Consider the following 25,584-nt stretch of genomic DNA (forward strand, 5'->3'; position numbering starts at 1 on the left):
TTGGACTGTAAGGGGTATATTAGATTCATTTCGAAAATGTTCCCTTATTATGTCTTCCTGGTGATGTTGCTTTTGGCTGTGTACTGTTTCATGGGAGTCTTATCTCTGTTCCGAAGCTGAGGATTTCGAATATGACTGCTGTGTAAGTATGATGTCGGCTTATGTCGACCGGTTTTGTGCTACTATGATCGCGGTGTGAGAATCTAGTAAGTCATCATTCTGTTGTATGGGTACTGTTGAGTCAGTGTGTTTGTTTTGTTCTGCTGACTCACGTGTCTCCGTATTATGTCTGTGAAATGAAATGGCGTATGGCTTTTAGTGCTGGGAATGTCCGAGTAAAAGTTCGGCTTGCCAAGTTCAGGTCTTTTGTATTGACCCCCGTCGGCGGCCTGCGCGTCGTGATCAGGAAGAAATGATGATGAAGACGATACATACACCCAGCCCCCGTGCCAACGGAATTAACCAATTATGGTTAACCTCTGTGACCAAAGGCCAGCACGCTAACTATTTAGCCATGGAGACGGACATTATGACCGGACACAACATCAGTCATTTGCCTTGAGGCCGGTTGGGTACTGCTCTCACTGTGTCGGAGTCCTGTTTGAAGTGATCAGAGTGATCAGGAGAGCACCAATGACAGTAAACTACCTGTGTCCTATATCCGTCAATACTGACCACTGGTGGGACAGGAGTTCTAAGATCTACGTGGAGTGCCCTGATACTACTGTAAACATTACATTTGTACGTTACTGACCAACGTGCGTTACTAATGTCCCTTACTTTGTCGTATCTAGAGAATAATAAAGATACAGTATTATTTCGTGAGGAAGCGCAATCTGAAGGTTCATTATTTAGATGTCTACTATCTACCTTTGGGAAAGTAATTTGTACCTGCCATAAAGGAACCATTAAATTTTCGTACCTGTGAGATCCCATTCGTTGAAGAAACGATTTTTTCCACGACGAGTTTGTTGGTAAGTTTGAGGTATACCGCATTCTCCATGTTGTTCAGCCGTAAGGATCTGGTCGACGTTTAGATGTAAGATGTTGTAACTGTTCCACCTCTTCAAAACACTTGAGGAGATGAAAGTTATTATCTTGGGACACATGAATATTAAATAAACTATTTGTGGCTTGCCCGCAAATTGCCACGCAAATAGAGACAATTAACATTCCATGGTTCCCCATTTCTCTATGTAATGTTTGGGCGCCATGGTTACAGTTTTAAATAAAACTGTAAACCAAAATTTATATTTACTAGCATAGAGACTTATACTTAAATCACAGGGGTAGGATTTTAAATAATTAACCATTAAGTATCGCTTAAGAAAGAAAATTAACGCAATATAAAATACAAATGAATTTATTATACAAAAAAATGAGATGAATCGGAAAAGTTTCCTTAAAGCGTGGAGGGATTTAGAATTTACTGAATTTACTATTGCTTGCTTTATCTAATTGAAGCTCACCAATTACAGCTTTCGTTGACGTCATCTGGTTTCCGTGGTTACTCGTTCTCTTCTTCTCGATGTAGACTCTGCTGCATGGACATCCTTCCTTCCTTCTCTGATATGGTACGGGCTATCTGGACTAACACTCCCTACATGCCTAGTCTTTAAATTAGACCTTGGCCCTATATTTGTAAAAACTGATCAGCTTTGATCGTAAGAGGAGAAAATTCAGAGATATGAATTTTTCCATATTAGTAGAAATCTCAATCCAACTGAGCTATACTATTTATACGGTACAGACTTGTACCAAATTCCGTAGACTTGAACTAAACATAGTTCTTCGTCCACAATATTTACTGAATATCACACAAGCCATAAGCTTGTTTCGTTTCTCGTAGATCCGATAACATTACCGCAGCGACAACACATTGTACAAAAGCAACTATGTCGCGGAGCGACCACACACTGTATCAAAAATCAGATCACGTCGTTCAAAGTAGATGTTCACAGTAGAATTACTAGTGATGGAGTATCTCGTTAGGATGTTAGCTTCACAGCAGAAGTTGTACTTAGTTAGGTGCCGTTCTCGTGGTGAGAATCACTATATATCCGGGCTCACCCCCACTCTTGGTAACAGTTCAATCTCAAAACTCATATACAACGAAGTATCTGATTCGATAGATCGAAGCATCAACTCCCCTTCTCTTCCTCGACAAGTCCAAAAGGCGTGGCGATGATATTGCTGACTAGCTTGCAAGCCTCGCGCACGGGTCGCTGTTTACTAGCCTTGGTCATAAAATAAACCCATGACTAACGAAAAATCCCAAGCTTCAAGAATAACCCTCCGTATACACAAACATGAGATGAAATGAAAACAACTATGTCTCAACATATTGACCGTATTTACAACATAATGAATTCCTATCCTACATAATATAATAATTTAAATAATAAAACGATGTTATCATATATACAATATGATTCCAAAAAGCCTTGATTACAAATGATTGACGTTGAATAAATATGTTATTACAAATAATTGCCGATGGCGGATAAACTTGATATCAAATGATATCGCGTAACATGATATTATATTAAATTAGTAGGGCTGGAGAAGCCTGGACGGTTACAATGTTTGAGATCCACTCGTGAATTTCGGCAGGTCCTCGTTTGTTCATTATTTCGGTCAATATGCATTTCAGTGACATATTTTACTGTTTCGTTATCCACATACATACATACATAATAATAATAATACTGCGCTGAATCACACGTTCTTGCTCTATTCGTCGGGAGGGAGCCTGATGTTTACTCCACGCTGGCTCAAAGCCGACTTACCTTCGGCTATCAGATACCTTGCAGGGTATTTTGCACTATGCCAATACTAATTGCGTCCCATATTTGCTCCTCAACAATGTCTACTTAGCTCAACTGTTTAGATTTTAGAATACTGCATTCTTTGCTCAAGATAACAGAATGGAAATTGTGGATAGTTAAATGCCACAGACTCCGTCAGGAGATATTGTTATAGAATTCATTTTCAGGCCCAATTTCCGACACTCTGGTGTCTCATGACAAGGTTAATAGATAGCGGGACGGTAACAGTGGCGTGTAGCCTCCGAGGAGGCCTGGTGCACGTCTTCTCGAGTTGACACAGTATAGGTGACCGGTTCGTCAATGAGGATGGGGCCCTACCTATAATGAATTCTGATGATGAGGACGGCACACACACCCAACCCCCGAGCCATCGGAATTAAACAATTAAGGTTTAAATCCCCGACTAGACCGGGAATCGAAACCAGGACCCCCTGGACCGAAGGCCAACATGCAAACCATTCGGCCATGGAGCCGAACAGCGGGGCGGTAAACAAATGCCATTATTATTATTATTATTATTATTATTATTATTATTATTATTATTATTATTATTATTATTATTATTATTGTCCCACTCGTTGGCTGAATGGTCAGCGTACTGGCCTTCGGTTCAGAGGGTCCCGGGTTCGATTCCCGGCCGTGTGGGGAATTTTAACCTTCATTGGTTAATTCCAGTGGCCCGGGGGCCACATCCCTGCAACTCTCACACCACACATAATACTATCCTCCACCACAATAACACGCAGTTACCTACACATGGCAGATGCTGCCCACCCTCATTGGAGGGTCTGCCTTACAAGGGCTGCACGCGGCTAGAAATAGCCACAGGAGAAAATTATTATTATTATTATTATTATTATTATTATTATTATTATTATTATTATTATTATTATTATTATTATTATTATTATGATTATTATTTCGTTTCCCTTCTTTCTTTTTCTTTCTTTCTTTCTTTGTTTCTTAATCTGTTTACCCTCCAGGGTTGTTTTTTCCCCTCAGACTCAGCGAGGGATCCAACTCTACCGCCTCAAGGGCAGTGTCCTGAAGCGTGAGACTATCGGTCATAGGATACAACTGGGAAGGAGGACCAGTACCTCGCCCAGGCTGCCTCACCTGCTATGCTGAACCGGGGTCTTGTGGAGGGATGGGAAGATTGGAAGGGAGAGAAAAAGAAGGGGGAAGGAAGCGGCCGTGGCCTTAAGTCAGGTACCATCCCAGCATTTGCCTGGAGGAGAAGTGGGAAACCACGGAAGACCACTTCGAGGATGGCTGAGGTGGGAATCGGATCCCTCCTTTACTCAGTTGACCTCCCGAGGCTGAGTGGATCCCGTTCCAGCCCTCGTACCACTTTTCAAATTTCGTGGCAAAGCCGGGAATCAAACCCGGGCCTCTGGGGGTGGCAGCTAATCACGCTAATAAGATTCGATTCCCTCTGGTTGAAAAATATTCATCAGAAGTATGACGCTGTTGACGGCGATTAGTTCGTCGTTTGTTATTCGACAGCGAGTTTCAGCTTCTCCCTACCTCATTTTCATCAGCATTCTCTCCTTTTTTTTTTATTTTTTTTTATTTTTTTCGCGAGTTGCTTTATGTCTCACCGTCTTATGGTGACGATGGGACAGGAAAGGGCTAGGAATGAGAATGAAGTGGTCGTGGCCTTAATTAAGGCACGGACCCAGCATTTGCCTTGTGAGAAAATGGGAAACCACGGAAAACCATGTTGGGGGTGCTGACAGTGGGATTCGAACCCACTATCCCCCGAATACTGGGTACTGATGACACTTAAGCGACTGCAGCTATCGACCTCGGTTCTATTGACTTAATACGGATCTTTCCAAGATGGGAATCAATGGAGGATAGGCCAAACATTTTCTGTGACCTTAAGTTAAGTGCCACCTCAGCTGTGGGCTGGAGTTGAATTGGACGAAACCGCAGAATATGACTTCAAGGATGGACAAGGATTGGGATTTCAATGATTTCTATTCAATATGTCCTCACGAGGCTTAAAGCATTCCTTTCTACTTCACATTGTATGTTCTTCAAATATATCTCCGAAAGTTGGTAATTGAACATGAAACCTTCAGGATCAGAGTTTCAATGTATTTCATGATCATGAAAGCGTGTATTATTATTATTATTATTATTATTATTATTATTATTATTATTATTATTATTATTAAGCAACACGTAGTTTTATGAACGGTATTCTGTAAAGATGAAGTGAGCTATTGAACAAAACTATCTTTACATCAATCAGTTTTCAGCCCGACTTTACTGTACGAAAGTCAAGGCTGGGTGAACTCAGATAACTTACTCATAACTAGACCTGGGATTTTAAGGCAAATGCCTATTTCGTTCCTTACGAAATAACATGATGTTTTTAAAACATGTTGACGTTTCATGATAAATCCCTTACATGAATAGAGTTTTATAGTGCCCTAAAGGGCCTATTTGGACCTTTAGAGCCTATTTTACTATTTTAGTGCCTAAAATGCCTATTTTCTATATTTAAAATAAAATTCAACTTCTGCAATTTTTACAATCACACAATGGACATCCCTGGAACGAGAAGAAGAGCAGAGGGTGGGTTTTTCACAGAAAGGTGCTCTTCCCAGACAACTGTCACCAAAGGAATGCTGAGTGAAGGCTGGAGGTGGAGGATTAGCTCAGAAGAACAACGAATAGGTAGTAAAGGACGTACTGTGTCGAGTGACGGGGTGAGGAGGTGGGGGTGGGGGGATTATCTAGGAAGAACAAGGAGCAGGTGGTAAGAAGGGACATTCTGTGTCAAGTCGCCAGTGAAAGAATATCTGTTTAAGTGAATATAGTTCATCATGCCAAAAACGAAATCATCTAAGAGTGCGCTTAAACAACAATGACTTGTACAATTTCCAGGGATGACTTTTGATGGCAAGATTATTTTCTGCCAGTACTGCAATAAACAAGTATGTGCATATATCTTAAATTTCATATTAATCTAAAACTAAGGATTTGATATTGGCTCCTCTAATTAATTGTAGAGACCTAGTCCAGACGACCTGGGTTTGATTTCTAGTACCGGCAGTAATTTAGGAATCTATGAGGTCTGGAACGGTGTTGACCCAGCATCCTGAGGACAATTGAGAAGCTACAGTGGGCAGGGGTCACGAAGGCAAGGCAATATGGCTGAGGGATGTATCGTGCTGACCACACGCCACCCAATATATGCAGGCCATGAGCTGGGCAGCAACCGTTATTGAAAGCCAAGGCCCTTCGGGGACTGTAGTGTTCTTGTTCTTAATTAACTTTAGAGTAATAGTGGCTTGATTTAAATAGTTCAAAATCATTTTTTTTTCAATAGCTCACCTTTTCTATTCCGCACCTTAGTCTCTAATTGACATCACTTTATTGTGTTTTAAATTTCACATCAGAAAAAATGCCACCTTCAGCAGCATGCAGATACTGCCAGTCACAAAGCGAAAGCAGCCATGAAAAGTAACATTAGACAGACTCTGCTCACACAAACTATATCTCCTACAACCCATAATGGTTTCTATGCTGATATGTGTAGAGCCCAAGTTGCAGCAAATATCCCCTGGAATGCTGTGCATAATCCGGTTTTCAGAGATTTTTTTACAAAAATACACCAAGCAGCACATCCCATCAGCATCTACATTAAAGAAAAACTACTTAGATATTTGTTACAATGAGGTCATTTTGTCAATCAGGGAGGATATTGGAGAGTCTTGCATATGGTTGTGTGTGGACGAAACCACCGACTCTGTGGGCAGGTACATTGCTAACCTTATAGTAGGAAAACTGGAACCCAATCAGGCATCTACCGCTCACCTTCTTTGCTCTAAACAACTTGAGTAAGTCAATAGTCAAAGCATTGCATACTTCATCAACAAGGGGTTGCAATTGTTGTATCCTGGGAGTGTTGATGATTCTAAAGTCCTTCTCCTTGTCTCCGATGCTGCTTCCTACACGATTGCCACTGCACCTCTCCTCAAAACTTTCTATCCTTCCTTAATTCATGTTACTTGCATGGCCCATGCCTTGCAAAGACTCGCAGAAACAGTTAGGGCCGAGTTTCCTGCAGTAAATACTCTCATTTCAACAATGAAGAAAGTGTTCTGTAAGGCTCCATCAAGAATAGCCATCTTTTGAGAGAAACTCCCCTCTATTCCCCTTCCACCACAGCCAATCATCACCCGTTGGGGTTCCTGGATGGAAGCTGCCCTGTATTATGCAGAACATCTTGAGGAAATCATGACTGTGATAGACAATTTGCCTTTAACGGACAACTCTGCATGTGTGTCGTCTGTCAAAGAGCTGTTAAAAGATTGTTCCAGTGTTCAGAGAGACATTGCGTATATTCAGGCAAATTTTTCATTTCTTCCAGTCACCATTACAAAATTGGAGGAAAAAGGAAACAGTCTCAAACAGCAATTTTCTGTAATTGAGGAAGTGAGAATAACATACAAAGTGTTAGGGGGGCCGATGACCTTCGATGTTAGACCCCTTTAAACTACAAGCAAGCAAGTGTTAGGGGCAAGGTAGGGGACAAAATAAGAGACAAGTGGTCTAGTGTACTGCACAAGAACTCAGGTTATTCAGTGCTGAAAAGGGTACATCAGGTAATGGATGGGGAAAAGATAGACTTACCAAGTGAAATTGAATTGAAAAATGTAGGTAAATTTTCCTATGCCCCTCTAACATCTGTGAGTGTGGAGCGCTCTTTTTCTGCTTTCAAAATGATTTTAACAGACAAAAGACACAGCCTGGCTGTGGACAATTTGGAGAAGATTATTGTTATGTACTGTAAAGCAAACTACGAATGAAAGTACTGCAGGAATGTCCCTCACAAATAATAAGCACATACTCCATTCGCGTTTACAGCGTTATTGGATGCCTACAGTGTTGTCATTGTGTACAGTGATTTTAGAATTAAGGTTTTAGATCAGTACTGATAATGGTATTTCATATCATCCATAACTTTTTTTGACACATGACTTTTTAATATTATTTTTGATAAATGTTTTTTTTATTCTGTCTTAATTTTGCAATTATTTCGGTTAAGAATAGGGATATCACGTTTGTTAAAGTAAAAAAGTATCACGTTACAGTTTAAGTGTATATTGTAATATTTTAAACTATCTCCTGCCTATCCACACATATTTGAAACATATTTTAAGTGCCTATTTTCTCTTTTAAAAGCCTATTTACTTGTTTTAAAAGCCTATTTTAGGCGCCTAAAACTAATTTTTTTAGAGCCTAAAATCCCAGGTCTACTCATAACTACGGACATAAAAGTAAAGAGAATGATTGCTGATACAAACATGTAGGAAGAATGGGAGGAGGGTACTCGAAATGAGGAGATAAAGGCTAAGGTAGGAATGAACACAGGTGGTGAAGCTGTATGTATAAAGTGGCTTCGGCGAATGGAGGACAATAATTTACTTAAGATCAATGGACTCGGTCGCAAAGGGTAGGAGAAGTCGAGAAGATGAGACAACGATGCTGTGACTCACTTTTTAATTATTTAATAATGAGAAATTCTTTTCTTCCTACTTGTTTAACGTTCCACTAACACATCGAAGGATTCCGGTGACGGAAGCATGGAAAATGGATAACGTTGGGAAGGTATCGGCTGTGACCTTAATTAAGGTACAGCCCAGTATTTGCCTACTGTGAAAGCACGAAAAACCATCTTCAGGGCTACCGGCGGTCGGATTCGAACAAGCTATCCCCCGAATGCAAGTTAACAACTGTGCGACCCGACCCGCTCGGCCAACTCGCTCTGTGAAATTATTATTATTATTATTATTATTATTATTATTATTATTATTATTATTATTATTATTATTATTATTATTATTATTATTATTATTATTATTATTATTATTATTATTATTATTATTATTACTGCAGATGCTTTTAGAAAATACGGGTGGAATGATGTGAGACTTCTAAACTTGAAAGGATCCTGTAAAACAACATCAACAACAACCAGAACGTAAGATGCAAACCGTGTTATTTATGGTACCTTTAAATCGAGAGTGTCCTCATATGCCTGTTGAACTTCTCTCGCTCTTGTTAAACACTGCATGCATCAGAACGCGTAGCTTGCAGCTTCCCCGCTGAGTATCATATGATTTCAGAAGCCCTTTTGGGTACGACCTTTGTATTGAAGGTGAGAGCTCTGAAGGCCAAGAACAAATTCACCTGTTGCAGTAGTTTAGGCAACCGTGATTATAACTGACAGTTACATCATTCAGCCAGGGGCAGTTTCCAACTTCTCACGGGTTAAGGTTCTATAATAACCGACACGTGTCTAACCATGCAGTGTGTTCAGCAAACGTAACACTGACTAAAGATGATCATGTGCACAAGAAACACGATATTTCCACAAGAATTATATCACGACAAAACACACACAGAGAGAGAGAGAGAGAGAGAGGGAGGGAGGGAGAAAGAGAGTGGGAGAGAGAATTGGCTACAGGAAGGGTATGCGGCCGTAAAAATGAATCCAGTCATCAAGTGGCGACCTCATTAAATGGGAAAGGGTTCAGAATTGTTGTTATTATTATTATTATTATTATTATTATTATTATTATTATTATTATTATTATTATTATTATTTTAACGGTAACTATTAAATGGAGTTCTTAGTTGTAACGGTGTATTACGTAGTATATCTGGATTGGTCAGGAGTAAGAGAGGTAATACATTCCTAATTTTATAGAATTAAAAATATCGCCTTATTAATAACCAGGCGACCCCTGTCATGTACCTTTTTAACGATCTATCGGGTTTTATTTAGTAGTTATTTCGTTGTGGGGTGTAGTGTTTCTGCCTCTTACTCAAAGTATTCCAAAGATGTTCTATTTGAGCTATTTTATGAATTTTAATCCTGGTCTAAAGGCTGCGGAGTGGTGTTTGCCAAGTGCCACGAGATCAATCGAAGAATTGCCTGATAGGATAGATAGCAAACCCGGTCAAAAAGGCCATGAAAGGTGCTGAGTACATCGTTAGCAGGTCATCCGCATGTTGAGCAGTCGTCTTGAAAGGCCGCAGTACCGAACAGTATTGTTTATTTCACAAAATTATCATATATTAGCGCAAACGCTACATACTTCAGCGTATTAGAAAGGCTGGTGGTGGGTCTCTGTGCGACTGCAGTTCCTCGGCCTGTGTTAGAAACAGGCTTATTATTCCCGTATTGATCATCTCCCTTATTTCAGATTTCTGTCCTTTTCATACATCCCTTTTTTCTCGCCTACGTTCTGTCCCACTATCTCTCCCTCCGTTTCCTTTTTTCTTCGTACTCCCCTCAATTTTGCTGCATTTACTCGTTATTTTAATTTTTTTATCTTTTGACTCTCTTTTGTTCTTACATTTCTGCTTACCTTTCATTCTATCTTTTGTACCTACATTTTTGCGTCTTATGTTCCATATCTCCATTACTGTATTGTCCTCTCTTTCTTTATTTCTTAGATAAATTCCTAAATATTCAATCCTTCTGCAATTTACCTTTTCTATTCCTTTCTATTGTATCTTCTTTGCTATTTGCTTCTTTTGATCGTAATTTTCTATCTCCGATATAATATCTTTCTTTCTTTCTTTCTTTCTTTCTTTCTTTCTTTCTTTCTTTCTTTGTTCTGTACTTGCTTCTGTACTTGCTTCTGCACTTGCTTTCAATTGTAACCCTTTTGCTCATTATTTGCAACCTCCTTTAAATTTCTCTTTATTTCCTTTGTATTTTTCTCACTTTTGTACTTGCTCGTCATTTCTTCTCTGTTTTCTGACCTTTTTCAGTATGTCCTCTCCTCAATTTATGCTACTTTAACTCCTTATTTCCCTTCTGTCTTTCACTCTTTATTTCTTATTTTCATCAATATTTGTTCCTTTCAACGTTATTCCCGTTCTCTGTCATTCATTGTGTCTTTTGTCTTTTCTACTTTCCTTAACTACTCCTTTTATTCTTTATTTCCCTTCACTTTCTGTCTTTCCTTCTTTTGTGTTTTCCCCGAATTTTTTCCCTCTTGCTTGTTTTCCCCTTCTGTTTTCTCTTTCTCCATGTTGTAACAATTTCGAACATCTATCCATTTCCCTGCCTTTCAGCGGGATAAGATCGCTCACTAAGTTGTGTGACTCCACCCCAGGCTATCTCAAGCGTCAGAGAGAGACTCAACTTACAGTGGGTAGGTGGAAACGAATTTATTATTGAATAATCAGAGAACAGTGGGAGCTCCTGAAACATCGTTTGAGTAATATTATATTCTATCAGATGAAGGGTCCCACTTCGGTACCGTTACTGTTATACGGTGCAGAGGCAAGAAGACTCATACAGTGATCAGAGGACTCACTGACTTCGAACGCTGGATTTATCGAAGTCCTGCAGCACATAAAGAAAGACCTGGAAAACAGAAATAAAAGAAATAAAAAGGAAAACGCATGGTGCTATTGATGGGACTCGACCAACCAAGCAACCGCTGCGAAGAAACATGTGAAAATCAGCTGTATTCAACCCTTCGGGAATGCTGATTACAGACGTAACGTTGGTGATAATTGTTTTAAAGGGAAGTATACACTCATGTCACTGCCAGGCTGGGTAGCTCGGACGGCACAGCGCTGGCCTCCTGAGCCCATCTTGGCATGTTCAATACTGACTCAGTCCGGTGGTGTTTGAAGTTGCTCAAATACGTCAACCTTGTGTCGATAGATTTACTGCCACGTAAAATAACTACTGCGGGACAAAATTCCAGCATCTCGGCGTTTCGGAAAACTTAAAACCAATAACATTATTATCTCTTATCACTACCCAGAGGAAGAAGTTGAATCGTTTCGACCCTTCGCATAATAAGGGGAAGAGCCACAAAGGGCGTGAAACTTGAGACTGCCCACGCTTCGAAAACCTAAAATCGTCGGGATCAGAAGAGAACAAGAGGTGATCAAGGGAGGTCGGATTGTAAAGCGAGGACACTGGCACAAGCAAATGGAAGCAATGCCGGACTCAAATGGGGCCTCACGGTTAGCATCCCGTGCTCCCAAGCTGAGATCCTCCGGTGGTTTCTCCTTTCAATCGCCTCCTTTCAAGGTGATATCATGGAGAAGGAGGAGAAGAACAACAAGAGTCTAGGCTGCTTCAACGAACTGTGCTAGATCTATAGTGTGAGCACATGGAATAAAAGAACCCGTATATTTCTTCCATTTTCATACTTAATGGCGCATAACATGATCGTTTATTCATAGCCACAAACACAGTGAACGACGTGTACTGCTAAACCGTTAGTGGGCAATGACCTCTCTAATCTTCTATCTAATTTAATGGCGCCAACATTGCCTAACAAGGCCTGAAGCTTGCTACTTCCTATAATATACTTGGAATTTGAACAAATGAAATGTTCCAGGCCAAAGAATACTAGTTTCCTTCACTCAGCATCACAGGTTACTCGCTTGGTAGGTCAAGTCCTATCAAAGCTAGAGCACCATGCGTTTTCCTTTTTATTTTTTGATCATCTTTCTATTTTACAGGTCTTGATTTATGTACTGAAGGACTTCTTGTAGGCCTACATATGATATTCGTTGATAAATCCAAAGTTCAAAGTCAATGAGTCTTCTGATCACCGTGTAAGTGGGTCTATTTGCTTCTGCACTGTATAACAATAATGGTACCGAACTCGGACCCTTCATCTGATAGAATACAATTTTACTTAAACGATTTTTAAGGAGCTCCCACGTTATCTGGATATTCAATAATAAATTCGTTTCCACCTACCCACTGGTATCCTTGATCTGCGTAACACAGTATAGTAAAATGCCTTTCAATGTTATGAGTAACCATTGCATCCATCCGCTTTCCGTGAAATTCTACACGATTTATATCTCCAGACAAGAACAATTTCTCGTACCAAAACATAAGTCCAGCCTCTCTCTGACGCTTGAGATAGCCTGGAGAGGAGGCACAGAACTTAGTGAGAGCTCTTATCTGGTTGAAAGGCAGGGCATTGGATGGGAGAGTGGTGGTGGTGGTGATTGTTGTTTTAAGAGGAAGTACAACTAGGCAACCCTCCTCTATACAACACTAATCAGAGGGAAAAAACGGAAGGGATCCGACACTTCGAAAAATGAAGGTATCGGCCAAAGGAAGACAAGGGCCACGAAGGGCGTGAAAATGAAGGATTCCCTAGGCCAAGGGAGGTCGGATACAATAGATGAAAATGAGGAGCCGGGCACAAGTAAGTTGAAGCAATGCCAGGACTCAGCTAGGGGCCCCGTGGTCCCAACCCACGTTCCAAAGTGCAGAGCCCCTTGCGCCTCTTTTAGTCGTCTCTTACGACTGGCAGGGGATACCGTGGGTGTTATTCTACGGCCCCCACTCACAGGGGGATTGGATGGGAGAGATGTTCGGCATTGTTACAACATGGAAAAGAATACAGCAGAGAAAAACAAGCAAGAGAGGTAAAATTCGAGGAAAGCACAGAAGAGGGAAAGACAGAAAGTGAAGGAAAATGAAGAGTAAAAGTAGTAATTGAGCAAAGTAAAAAGGAGACGATGAATGACAGAGAAGGAAAATAACGAGCAAAGGAACAAATATGGAGGAAAATAACAAATAAAGGAAGAGAAAAGGGAAATAACGAGTGAAATAAGTTAAAATTGAAGCAAGTACAAAAGAAAGAAAGAAAGAAAGAAAGAAAGAGAAAGAACGTGGAAGTTTGGAAGGAGATGAGAAACTGCGATCAAAAGGGGCAAAGAACAAAGAAAGTACAAAAGAAAGAAATAAAGAAAGTGCAAGAGAGAAATAGAAGTGAGGAGATAAATAACTAGCAAAAAGAGTGAATATATAGGATGCAAAGAAATAAAGAAGGAGAATAATGAAAATAATGAATACAAGAAGCGAAAATGCAGCTACAAATGATAGAATGAAAGATAAGCAAAAATATAAGTACAAAAGCCGGAAAGAACGATAATAAAACAGTAGCAATCACCAGAAATATCACTAAGAACCTATGACTCAAAATTTATCAAAAGTTCTTGTAAATTACTTGTGTACTATTCTGTATCTCATGGCAAGCACATTTTAGTGACAGATTAAATTATATATATTACTCATTTTCATTGATATATACCGGGCGAGTTGGCCGTGCGGTTAGGGGTGCGCAGCTGTAAGCTTGCATCCGGGAAATAGTGGATTCCAGCCCCACTGTCAGCAGCTCTGAAGATGATTTCCCGTGGATTCTCATTTTCACACCAGGCAAATGCTGGGGCTGTACCTTAATTAAGGCCACGGCCGCCTCCTTCCGATTCTTAGGCCTTTCCTATCCCATCGTCGCCATAAGACCTATCTGTGTCGGTGCGATGTTAAGCCAATTGCAAATGAAAACATTGATATCTAATGAAGTCTAATTTGTAAACCCCACACTTTTAAAGGATCATGGTTATAAAATTGAAATAGTTCGGGAAAATACGAATCACTTGTCAAAGGTTTAAGTTCATTCTGAAGGTTTTAGAGTCCTATAAGCAATGTGTATATCAGTAATATATACAACAGGTGCTATAAATGCGTGATATATACCGATTGGTTGAGGTAAACCAACTATAGCTTTATTTTTTCTAGTTGTTTAACGTCGCACTAACACATCGAAAATTTTACGCGAAGCAAGGATGGAAAAAAGGTAGGATTGGTAAAGTAGCGCCCGTGGTTTTATTTAAGGTACCGCCACAGCATTTGTATGGTGTAACAATAGAAAGCCACGGAAAACCCTTTTTAGGGAAGACGACGGAGGCATTCGTACCCAAATCTCCCGAATGTAATATCACAGCTACTCGAACCGAACAGCGCAGGCAGGCGCTTAGTAAATCAGCTTTTGACTCGAGGGTTAACATGATAGGAAACCTTTAAGTGAGGAATATTATGTGGTTTATTCCGTGGATTAGTGAGGTGTAATAAATAGGTTAAAATTTAATAAAATGTTGTACTGCAAACAACCGTTTGCTTGGAGGAATGGAGATTAAATAATAAATTGTATTGAGGTTGAAACGAACTTTCTAATCCTTTTCGTAACGAATCCTTTGCACTTTGAATTTGGGCAAGCAGACAGTGTATGTATTCTGACGCGAATATTATTGCTTTTCATAAAACTGTAATCTAGTGGTCGGAGAAAGAAATGGCACCATGTTTAATTTTTTTTTCCTGGAGTGATGTCAACGACTTATACGTCAGAGCATGTCAGTTCTCTTGATTGAGACTACAAGGAATTGTTCATTTAATATCGATTCTCTCTGTCTATACTCATTCGAAATAATACCTAAAGTGCATAAAGTTCTAAAACTCAGTTCTGATCCTTGTGCAATGTTAGAACCCGCTCGCTCGCTTATTTTGTTCATGTTTCTCCCAGATGCCTGAGTAAATGATTGCGATATGTAAATGATAGACCTCTTGCGTAAAACTTCACTATATTTTCATAATATTATATACAGACAGAAGCTATGAATATAATTAATATTTAGAACATGGGTTTTCAAAGTTGCCGTCCCGTGGTGTAGGGGTAGCATGCCTGCCTCTTACCTGGAGGTTCCGGGTTCGATTGCCGGCCAGATCAGGGATTTTTACCTGGAGCTGAGGGCTGGTTCGAGGTCCACTCAGCCGACGTGATTAGAATTGAGGAGCTATCTGACGGTGAGATAGCGACCCCGGTCTAGAAAGCCAAGAATAACGGCCGAGAGGATTCGTCGTGCTGACCATACGACACCTCGTAATCTGCAGGCCTTCGCGCTGAGCAGCGGTCGCTTGATTGGCCGAGGCCCTTCAAGAGCTGTAGTGCCATTGGGGGGGGGGGTTCAAAGTTGGGTCCCCGGAGATTGAAGTCTATGAACGAATAATCTGGATAGATAATATTGTTTCTTCAGAAGTAAGTTATACGTGGTCATTATGTCAGAAGTGTACAGTACTGGTTATAGTTTTGTTTGCTTATTGTCGACCGCCTTCATGTGTTATTGAACAGTATAAGACTGTACGTTTAAACAAAATATACAGAGCGAGTTGGCTGCGCAATAATTGGCCGTGTAGCTGAAAGCTTCCGATCTTGACATAGTGGGTTTGAATCCCACCGTCGGCATCTCTGAAGAAATTTTTCTCTGAAATATTTTCTCTGGTTTTCTGTTTCACTATCCGTCCTTGTAGGACTCGATCGTTTTTTTCTTAGCTTGCACTCTATACCGAGGTAAACCCAACAGCACAGGTCATCGTGTCCGTCACGACTAAATATGAAGATTGATAGGCTGAAGGAAAGTAAGGCAAGAAGATCATCAGTTGAAATAGTTCATCAAGTGAGTTGGCCGTGCGATTAGGTTCATGCAGCTGGGAGCTTGCACTCGGGAGATAGTGGGTTTGAACCGCAGTGCCGGCAGCCTTGAGATGGTTTTCCATGCTTTCCCATTTTCACACCAGGTAAATGTTGGGGCTGTATCTTAATTAAGGACACGGCTGCTTCCTTTCACTCCTATCCCTTTCGTATCCTATCGTTGCCGTAAGACACATCTGTGTCGGTGGGACATATAGCAAATTTTAATAAAATAATGAAATATTTCTGAGACTAGAGAACAATTCTTTGCTATCAGAGTTCGATATACCAGTTTTCTCCCAGGTTAAACTGATAAATATTAGGACTTCGTCTTCTCACCATGGTGGAGTCGCGGGCTCGAACTGCCGCACACGTAAACTTTCAATTGGATGCCCTTCCTGTCACCAAGCCTACGTGGGGGGGGGGATGTATGCACTGTTGGGTGTTTCTGTGGCGGTTAGTAATGTGATGTGTTGTGACTGGACATGGAGGGATGTGTATTGTGATAAACACATGCACAGCTCCTGAGTGAAAAGCGCCGTTGGCCATTCAGCCAAGGAGGCGGGCATAGATATTAGCAATGAAGGAGTGAATTTTTTCAGCATGTTTTTACTTGATCCTGCAGAACAAGAGCCCTCATCAGTATTATGTCCTGGTTTGAAAAATTGAAAGTTTGCCCATGAGACTGACACTCATTATTTTGATTTCCTACTTCGCTCTAATAATTTAGTATCGACTGAGAAATGCATTGTTTTCACATAAATTAACGACTTGAATTTTACCCTCAAGAAATCCACTTAAAAACTATGCAATCACCCACTTCGAACATGTAGCTCGAGAGGCCTACAGTTGTGCTCTCTGGTACATTTAGTAAAATCATCATCATCATCATCATCATCATCTGTTTACCCTCCAGGTTCGGTTGTTCCCTCGGACTGGGCGAGGGATCCCACCTCTACCGCCTCAACGGCAGTGTCCTGGAGCTTCAGACTCTTGGTGGGGGATACAACTGGTGAGTATGACCAGTACCTCGCCCAGGCGGCCTCACCTGCTATGCTGAACAGGGGCCTTGTGGAGGGATGGGAAGATTGGAAGGGATAGGCAAGGAAGAGGGAAGGAAGCGGCCGTGGCCTTAAGTTAGGTACCATCCCGGCATTCGCCTGGAGGAGAAGTGGGAAACCACGGAAAACCACTTCCAGGATGGCTGAGGTGGAAATCGAACCCACCTCTACTCAGTTGACCTCCCGAGGCTGAGTGGACCCCGTTCCAGCCCTCATACCACTTTCCAAATTTCGTGGCAGAGCCGAGAATCGAACCCGGGCCTCCGGGGGTGGCAGCTAATCACGCTAACCACTACACCACAGAGGCGGACACATATAGTAAAATAATGCCACAATTGTCTGGAATAACGTACTAGGTCTATTGTTTACTGACCCAGTTAAAGCTCACCAAATATGATTCACCTTGATTTCAACTGGCCGGGTTGAGTAACTCGTTGGCCTTCTGAGCTCAAGTTGGTGGGTTCTATCCTGCCTCAGTCTGAAGATGCTGAAGTACACCAGCCTTGTGTCGGTGGATTTACTTGCAGTATTTTGCGGGTCAAAATACTTACATCTCGGCATCTCCGGAAAACGTACACGTAGTTACTGAGACGTAATACCAATACATTTATTTATTTATTTATTTATTTATTTATTTATTTATTTATTTATTTATTTATTTATTTATTTATTTATTTATTTATTTATTTATTTATTTATACCAAGCAAGTGGCCGTGTGGTTCGGGTCGCGCAGCTGCGAGCTTGCATTCTGCAGATAGTGTTTTCCAACCCCACTGTCAGCGGCCCTAAAGTTGGTTTTCCGTGGTTTCCCATTTTCACACCTTAATTAAGGCCACGGCCACTTCCTTCCCACTCATGGCCCTTTCCTATCCCATCTGCTCCATAAGATCTATCTGTGGAGGTGCGACGTAAATTAAATTGCAATATATATATATATCTTGCCATACGTGATGGGGCTCAGATGATGAAGCCTGCTTAATTACACGCCTTCATGATCTGAATATGCTTTGTCCTATAACTACTTAACATTAAAAGTAAAGTTAATTATGCAATTAATATTAACATGAAAATGTCATTGAAATTAAATTACCGAGCTCGATAGCTGCAGTCGCTTAAGTGCGGCCAGTATCTAGTATTCGGGAGATAGTAGGTTCGAACCCCACTGTCGGCAGCCCTGAAAATGGTTTTCCGTGGTTTCCCATTTTCACACCAGGCAAATGCTGGGGCTGTACCTTAATTAAGGCCACGGCCGCTTCCTTCCAACTCCTAGGCCTTTCCTAAAACCAAAAGTCAGAATTATTGAAACTAAGGAGCGTTGGTAAATTCTGGCACGGTTATATAATTACCTCACGGAGATGGTATAAACTTCCACACCCCATACGTAAAGTATCGAAAGAGTAAAGTCCACCAAGTCCACTAGTCTATATTTCGGCTTAAACTCACCAAAAGCATTTCCTTTCTTACTTCTCAGCCTGAGAACTGGCAATGGAATTTCGAAGCATCACACAGAGATCTGTCAACGAAATTTGGTAGGTGTAATTAAAAATTCTTGATCAATTACACGTTAAGTTAAAGCAGTTTGAACAATACCTCACCAAAAATGGTTTAAAATGTTTGACCGGTGTAAAGGTTAACTTAAAACTGTTCGGTCAATACCTCGTTTATTATTATTATTATTATTATTATTATTATTATTATTATTATTATTATTATTTATAATTTTACTTAATTTCGTTTTCGTAGGATCCTTCTGCAGCAGGGTAGACACCGTAGATCTAGTATGTTCTCTTCATTTGTATTGTCACGTTCTATTTCCGCTGATAGTGGGCGCTAGTGTTGACAGCAAGAGGTGTCAGCGGTGGAAGGAGATTGTTTAATTGAACGTCTTTGGGCAAACAGCAATGATGGGAGGTGGTTGTTTATTGGTACGTTTTGTGTATTAAACTGTAGGCAGACAGAAAAATGAATTTCACCACAGAGTATCTCGCATAATTGGACAGTAGTACCTGGATAAGTCCTTGGTGACCTTTACCTATATCGAGATTTTACTTTATTGAATCCATGGCAGAGTTTACCAATTGGAAATTTTGAATTTATCAAAAGAAACCCAACCGTGGTGGAGCGTATTATCAGAAAAAATGAATTGTACTGTAATTTAAAACTAAATCTAGACAATTTTATACTGTACCAAACCAAATCCCATGGCACCACAGCCCCGAAGGGCTGCCCTACCAAGCGACTGCTGCTTAGCCTGAAGGTGAGCAGTCATTTCCGTACAGGCCATGAAGGCCCGAGGCGGGGTGGAGTGGTTAGTGCTACGGTCGGCCGCCTTTGCCCCCAGGAATTAACCTGGTACTCAATCAGTTTGGTGTAGGCTGAGTGAACCTCAGGGCCATATGCAGTCCGAATGTGGAAATCTCGTTTCTTAAATTTTTCGACTTCCTGGCGGGGAATCGAAATCATATCCTTTCAGGTGAATCGAGTACGCCTTTACCACCTGGGCCGGGCAGTCCATTTTAGACTGTACATTTACATAATATTCATATAGTAATCGACAGTCGATTATGTGTCATTAATTTTATAAATCAAAACTCTCTGACTAGAAACTGTCATCGTGGTTTAGGGGTTAGCATAGTTTGCCTTGGGTTCGATTCTAGAATTAAACCCCACTCCTGATCCTCAAACTAACTTGAAAATCAGAACAAATTGGCACGAATGTTTCTCTAATGGTGTATGACAATCGATTTGATTAAGGGGCGACTTTCGATATCTTACTCCGCTACAACCTTTAGACGTCCCATTTCCGTCACCAGGTTACATCTTCACGGGAACACTGATTTTAATGCACCGAGTGAGTTGTTGCGCGGTTCAGGTTGCGTAGCTGGGAGCTTGTATTCGGCAGATGGTGAGTTCGAACCACCATCGGCAACGCAGATGATGATTTTCCACGGTTTCCCGCTTCAACACCAGAAAATCCTAAGAGTGTATCTTAAGACTTCGACCACTACTTGCCCAATTCCTTTCCATCCTTGAGTTGCGACATTAAACCACTACAAGAAAAAATCTTAACGCTCGCAAGACCGAAAACTGTAAGTATGTTCATTAGAATGGACAGAAAAACGGGAGCAGCGTACGACAGTGTTTATCCAGTCTTGAAAATCCCAGTAATCTCGTTCAGGATCCAGTTCGTAGGCTTGACAGTACGTTTGTTCTGAGCATTCATTTTTATCTGATGAACTGAGTATTCTCTAAAATTTTCTCAGATACTTGAGGTCGGTACTGCATGTGGATTAAACCCAGTTTTACGGCCGGATACCTTACCCGACACCAGCATTAAGTAGAAGGATGTATTCCCTACTGCGTGTTTCTGTGATGGTTTATAGTGTGGTGTGTTGTATGCAAGTGAAGATGTGCATTAAGGCAAACACAGACCTTCAGCCCCCGAGCTGGAGGAATTAACCTAACGCGGTGAAAATTCCCAGCCCAGTCGGGAATCGAACCCGATACTTCTGAATCGAAGGCCGATACGCCGACAATTCATACAGTGAACTGGACGCACACACACTATTCTAGAATAATTAGTACAGTTATGTTGTTAGGTGTCTTTGCTGGCAGGACGTAGTGTTTACAGTGCACTGTGTCTTCTGGTATAGGCTAGAGCAATTTTGTTACTTTCATTGATCTGTCTCTGTCTTATCCTTGGCTTTGAAAATATGAAAGTGACTGAGATATGAGCGATGCTAGTAATGCCATTCCTTATGCAGCCAGTCCCTGCTATGAATGGTGTGAAAGTATTGCTCATAGGGTCGGTTGGTGCTTGCATTTCAGTGGGCTTTGCAGACTGATATGTAATAGCAACTTCTGGCTCAGTGAGGAAAGCAACGGGAAACTACCTCACTCCTCATTTTCCTAGTACGCCTCTTTGGTGATGCCTAGGCTATCTATGATAGCTGATGGCGGAGCTGTTGAGGATCCAACCAGCCTTCGGGCTGATGACTAAACATACATACATATGTTATTAGAAGAAATAAATAAAATAAAAAAAACCAAACCAAACCCCATGGCACTACAGCCCTTGGTCTACCAAGCGACCGCTGCTCAGCCCGAAGGCCTGCAGATTACGAGGTGCCGTGTGGTCAGCACGACGAATCCTCTCGTCCTTTATTCTTGGCTTTCTACACCGGGGCCGCTATCTCACAGTCAGATAGCTCCTCAATTCTAATCACGTAGGCTGAGTGGACCTCGAACCAGCCCTCAGGTCCAGGTAAAAATCCCTGACCTGGCCAGGAGCCGAACCCGGGGCCTCCGGGTAAGAGGCAGGCACGCTACCCTTACACCACGGGGCCGTCAAAATAAAATAAAATAAAATAAAATAAAATAAAATAAAATAAAATAAAATAAAATAAAATAAAATAAAATAAAATGTCACTCACCTGTTTTTCGATGAACCGGTTTTTTCCGATGGAGCTTCTTTCTAGTACACCTTATGGCAAGTTCAGTTTTCCTGGGACCATCAGGAAGGTAGGGGTAAAAATCCTTACCTTCGTTCCTGCAGTCAGTAACCGCTAATGATAAAACACTTCAGCTCAAATTTTCACAACCGACATTACTACTCAAAACTACACTGAAACGATTACGCCTGGCTTCCAGAAGGTAAAAGTAACTTGTTACCGGATACCGCAATTAGGCTGGATTCATCAATATAAATGACACAATTTACTCTACAGTTCAGTCCTGTCTCTGTGAGGATCTATTAGCTCCGCGCGAAAAGCTGAAGAGCTCAGCTAGGAGAACCCGCACGGAATGTAAGCGATCAGTAGACTGTTCGAGTGTGCACTCTGCAGCGAGCAGGACAGGCACTGTCCTGATGTGGTCATGTAGCATAATTAGGAAGATGTACGTCTCGTTGGAGGGGGGTGGGAGTGACAACTGATACCAACAACAATGCAGTCACGTGCATAATCGAACGGCCATTGGGGGCCACTGCTCTGTTCAATCCTTCCTTCCATATTTCCTTCCATTATTTCTTCTACTCTCTATTTCACCTCTTGTTTACGTTCTTCCTTTCTTTCATTCTTACTTTCCCCTTCCACCCATTTCTTCCTTCATTGTTTTTCTTAAATGTTCTTCTCCCTTCTCAAATGTATTTAATTCTGCCTTCCCTCAGACTCACTTCTTTCTATCCTTCCTTTCCTTTCCTCCATTTATCTTCTCCTTCTTCCATTGCTGAGTAAGTTGGCTGCGCAATTCAGACCATGTACCTGTCAGCCTGATTTGGGAGACGGTGGTGGGTTCGAACCCTACTGTCGGCAGCCCTGAAGATGAGTTTCCGTGGTTTCTTATTTTCACAGCAGGCAAATGCTAGGCCAATCCTTCCTTTCATATTTCCTTCCATTATTTCTTCTTTCCCCTATTTCACCTCTTGTTTACGTTCTTCCTTTCTTTCATTCTTACTTTCCCCTCCACCCATTCCTTCCTTCATTGTTTTTCTTAAATGTTTGTCTACTTCTTCCCTTCTTCTCCCTTCTCAAACTTCTTTAAGGCCACGGTCACTTTCTGCCTGGTCCTAACCTTTTCCTTTCCTATTGTCACCTGTCTGAGTTGGTGCGACAGTACACCACAAAAAAATTTCATTCTTCTTTCTTGCATCACTTGATTTTTGCTTTCTTACCTTATTCTTTTCCCCTCTTTTCCTTTCTTATGATCCTTCCTTCCTTTCCTCTTCTTTCTCTTATCCTTCCTTCTCCTTTCTTTACATATTCGTATATTCAATGTCCTCCTTCTATTTCCATTCCGTCCTTAATCTAATCTTCCCTCCTAGCAATTGTCCAGCACCATGTCTATGGTTGGCGTGCTGGCCGTTTGGTCACAGGAGTCCCGCGTTCGATTCCCGGCAGGGTCGGAAATTTTAACCATAATTTGTTAATTTCGCAGGCACAGGGGCTGGGTGTATGTATCATTAACATCATCATTTCATCCTCATCACGAAGCGCAAGTTGCCTACGGGAGTCAAATCAAACGACCTGCATCTGGCGAACCAAACTTGTCCTCGGACACTCCCGACACTAAAAGCCATACGCCATTTCATTTCCAAAAATCTCTTCCTGCATGCAATGTGTTGCATCTTGCGTTCAATGGTCCACTTCCCACCAGCTTTCTTCTTAGATTTCTCCACGAATTTGTGCTTGGCTACTATTATGCTAAAAGCTCCACGATCTTCTATTATGTCGTCCGTGATATTCATTTCGTGGAGATCGGTCTTATTTTCTTCTAGCCATTATTATGATTATTATTATTAGTAGAGGTGGTCCGATTTGTTAAGGGCGGGAAGAAGTCCCTTAGATGTTCCACGTTGTACGATGTGGGCATGTGAAAGATCTCTGGTGACATATTTGGATTTATCCGACAAAATGTATTTAACTCAGCCATAGATGCCCAAGAGAGATTTAGTTCTGCCTACTCTGCCATCTAGTAGGCCTAGAGTAAAATGGATCGTCGAAATTGACAAGCAGGCAGCGAGATGGAGTTAACATGCCCGCACACAGTAGGTGTGGCCTTACGATTATTATTATTACTATTATTATTATTACTAATATTATTGTTATTATTATTATTATTATTATTATTATTATTATTATTATTATTATTATTACCGGGCGAGTTAGCGGTGCGGTTAGAGGCGCGCGGCTCTGAGCTTACATCCGGGCGATAGTGGGTTCGAATCTCACTGTCGGCAGACCTGAAGATGGTTTTCCGTGGTTTCCCATTTTCACACCAGGAAAATGCTGGGGCTGTACCTTAATTAAGGCCACGGCCGCTTCCTTCCAACTCCTAGGCCTTTCCTCTCCCATCGTCACCATAAGACCAATCTGAGTCGGTGGGACGTAAAGCCACTAGCAAGAAAATTATTATTATTATTATTATTATTATTATTATTATTATTATTATTATTATTATTATTATTATTATTATTATTATTATTGCCGTGGTTTGGTGGATCAGCAGAGATGAAAGAAGGTACCGGGGTGAATGGGTCTAACTACCAAATCAAAGTTAATTTAAAACTTTAACAAAGGTTATATTTTCTGAGTTTTAACAAATAATAACAACAAAAATCTAACAACTTTTGACTAGGTGAAGAAACAAGACTAGGAAGGATCCAAGATTTCAGAATTATAACACTTTTGGGCTACAAGGCCCTAGTTTTACAAGTTTGAGCTCCTAGCTCAGCATTACCAAACAATGATTTGTTCAAAGGGCAGAAATCCCCTAAAACATGGAGCACCAGCTCCGTAATTTACGATGTCAAGCCTCCTAGGGGCACTTTTACAATACTAGAAAAGAGCTGACACGCTCTCAGTTTTTCAAGCCTATTCAAGGCAATATCAGACCTTACAATAACTTGACATCAAGGCAAAAATTTACAAAAATGAAACAGGGGTACCTCGTACCCAACCTACAGGGCCTTCGTGTAAAAGAAATAACAGTTAAATAAATGGCCCAAGCACAAAATGAAAGGAGGCGAATACTTGCGCTCCTCTATGCAGCTTCTTAAAACCTGACAGGCACTAGGCCGATGAAACAGGGGCTATTCCCAAACTATGGACGTGACCCGTCTAAGAAAGAAATTTAAAACATTAAGGAAGGGAAGAAAATCAGTTACCAAAACGTAGTCACCTCAAAACCAAAATGAAGGGGAGCTCGAGAGGGTAAATCACTCTCTATCCTCGAATTACAGTTACAGATTTTATAAGTTTTTACATAAGCCGGCAGAACTTACATTTTAGAGAAAAAGGTTACATATTAAAGTTTCGGACCTTTCCCGCGGGTTAAACTGCTGATCTAGCAAGAAATAAGATGTTAAACGGCCATTACCTTGCTGAAGACCTGCTGCCTGATGAAAGAGGCGCCACCCGCCTCCTGCTTCACATCCACACACTTAGATAGACGTTGGTCAAATGGCCAAGAGACGTGAAAATCAGCAGTTTATAAACCCTCGGGGAAGGTTCGAGACCTTTCATGAATAAAACAGCCACACCCACTCAATTTTATTGGGTAGCTTAAAATTACACACCAAATCGAAGAAGAAGCCTGTGATTGGTTGGAAATTAATTAGAGAAATTCTTGATGGGTTAAATTCAAAACAGGTGGAAAGAAAGGATAAATATTGCCAACCCAAAACTGAATGAACGAAATTTAGTAAAGGAAAAACTTATGAAAACAAAATTATTTCTGAAAGGTTCTTTCACTTCGCACCAGGGTGCATGATCATAGTTTTTGTAGTGACCTCTATGAGAGAATGTCCAAACTTCTTGATGAATGGAAAACAAAAATAAGTAGAATTTCACACAGTTCAGGAAACT

At 41.0% G+C, this 25,584-nt stretch overlaps 1 protein-coding gene across 1 annotated transcript in view; it reads right to left on the reverse strand.

Annotated features, from left to right (window-relative positions):
- The window catches only part of LOC136869182 (scavenger receptor class B member 1), a 123,204-nt gene extending 101,169 nt beyond the window's left edge, over nt 1–22,035 (reverse strand). Inside the window, exon 1 of the mRNA XM_067144833.2 lies at nt 21,655–22,035. The gene's annotated coding sequence lies outside the window, so the exon portion shown is untranslated. The remainder of the gene's footprint in view (nt 1–21,654) is intronic.
- Between the last annotated feature and the right edge of the window lie 3,549 nt (nt 22,036–25,584).

This window comes from Anabrus simplex, chromosome 1, assembly GCF_040414725.1.
Source record: "Anabrus simplex isolate iqAnaSimp1 chromosome 1, ASM4041472v1, whole genome shotgun sequence".
NCBI classification, from domain to species: domain Eukaryota; kingdom Metazoa; phylum Arthropoda; class Insecta; order Orthoptera; family Tettigoniidae; genus Anabrus; species Anabrus simplex.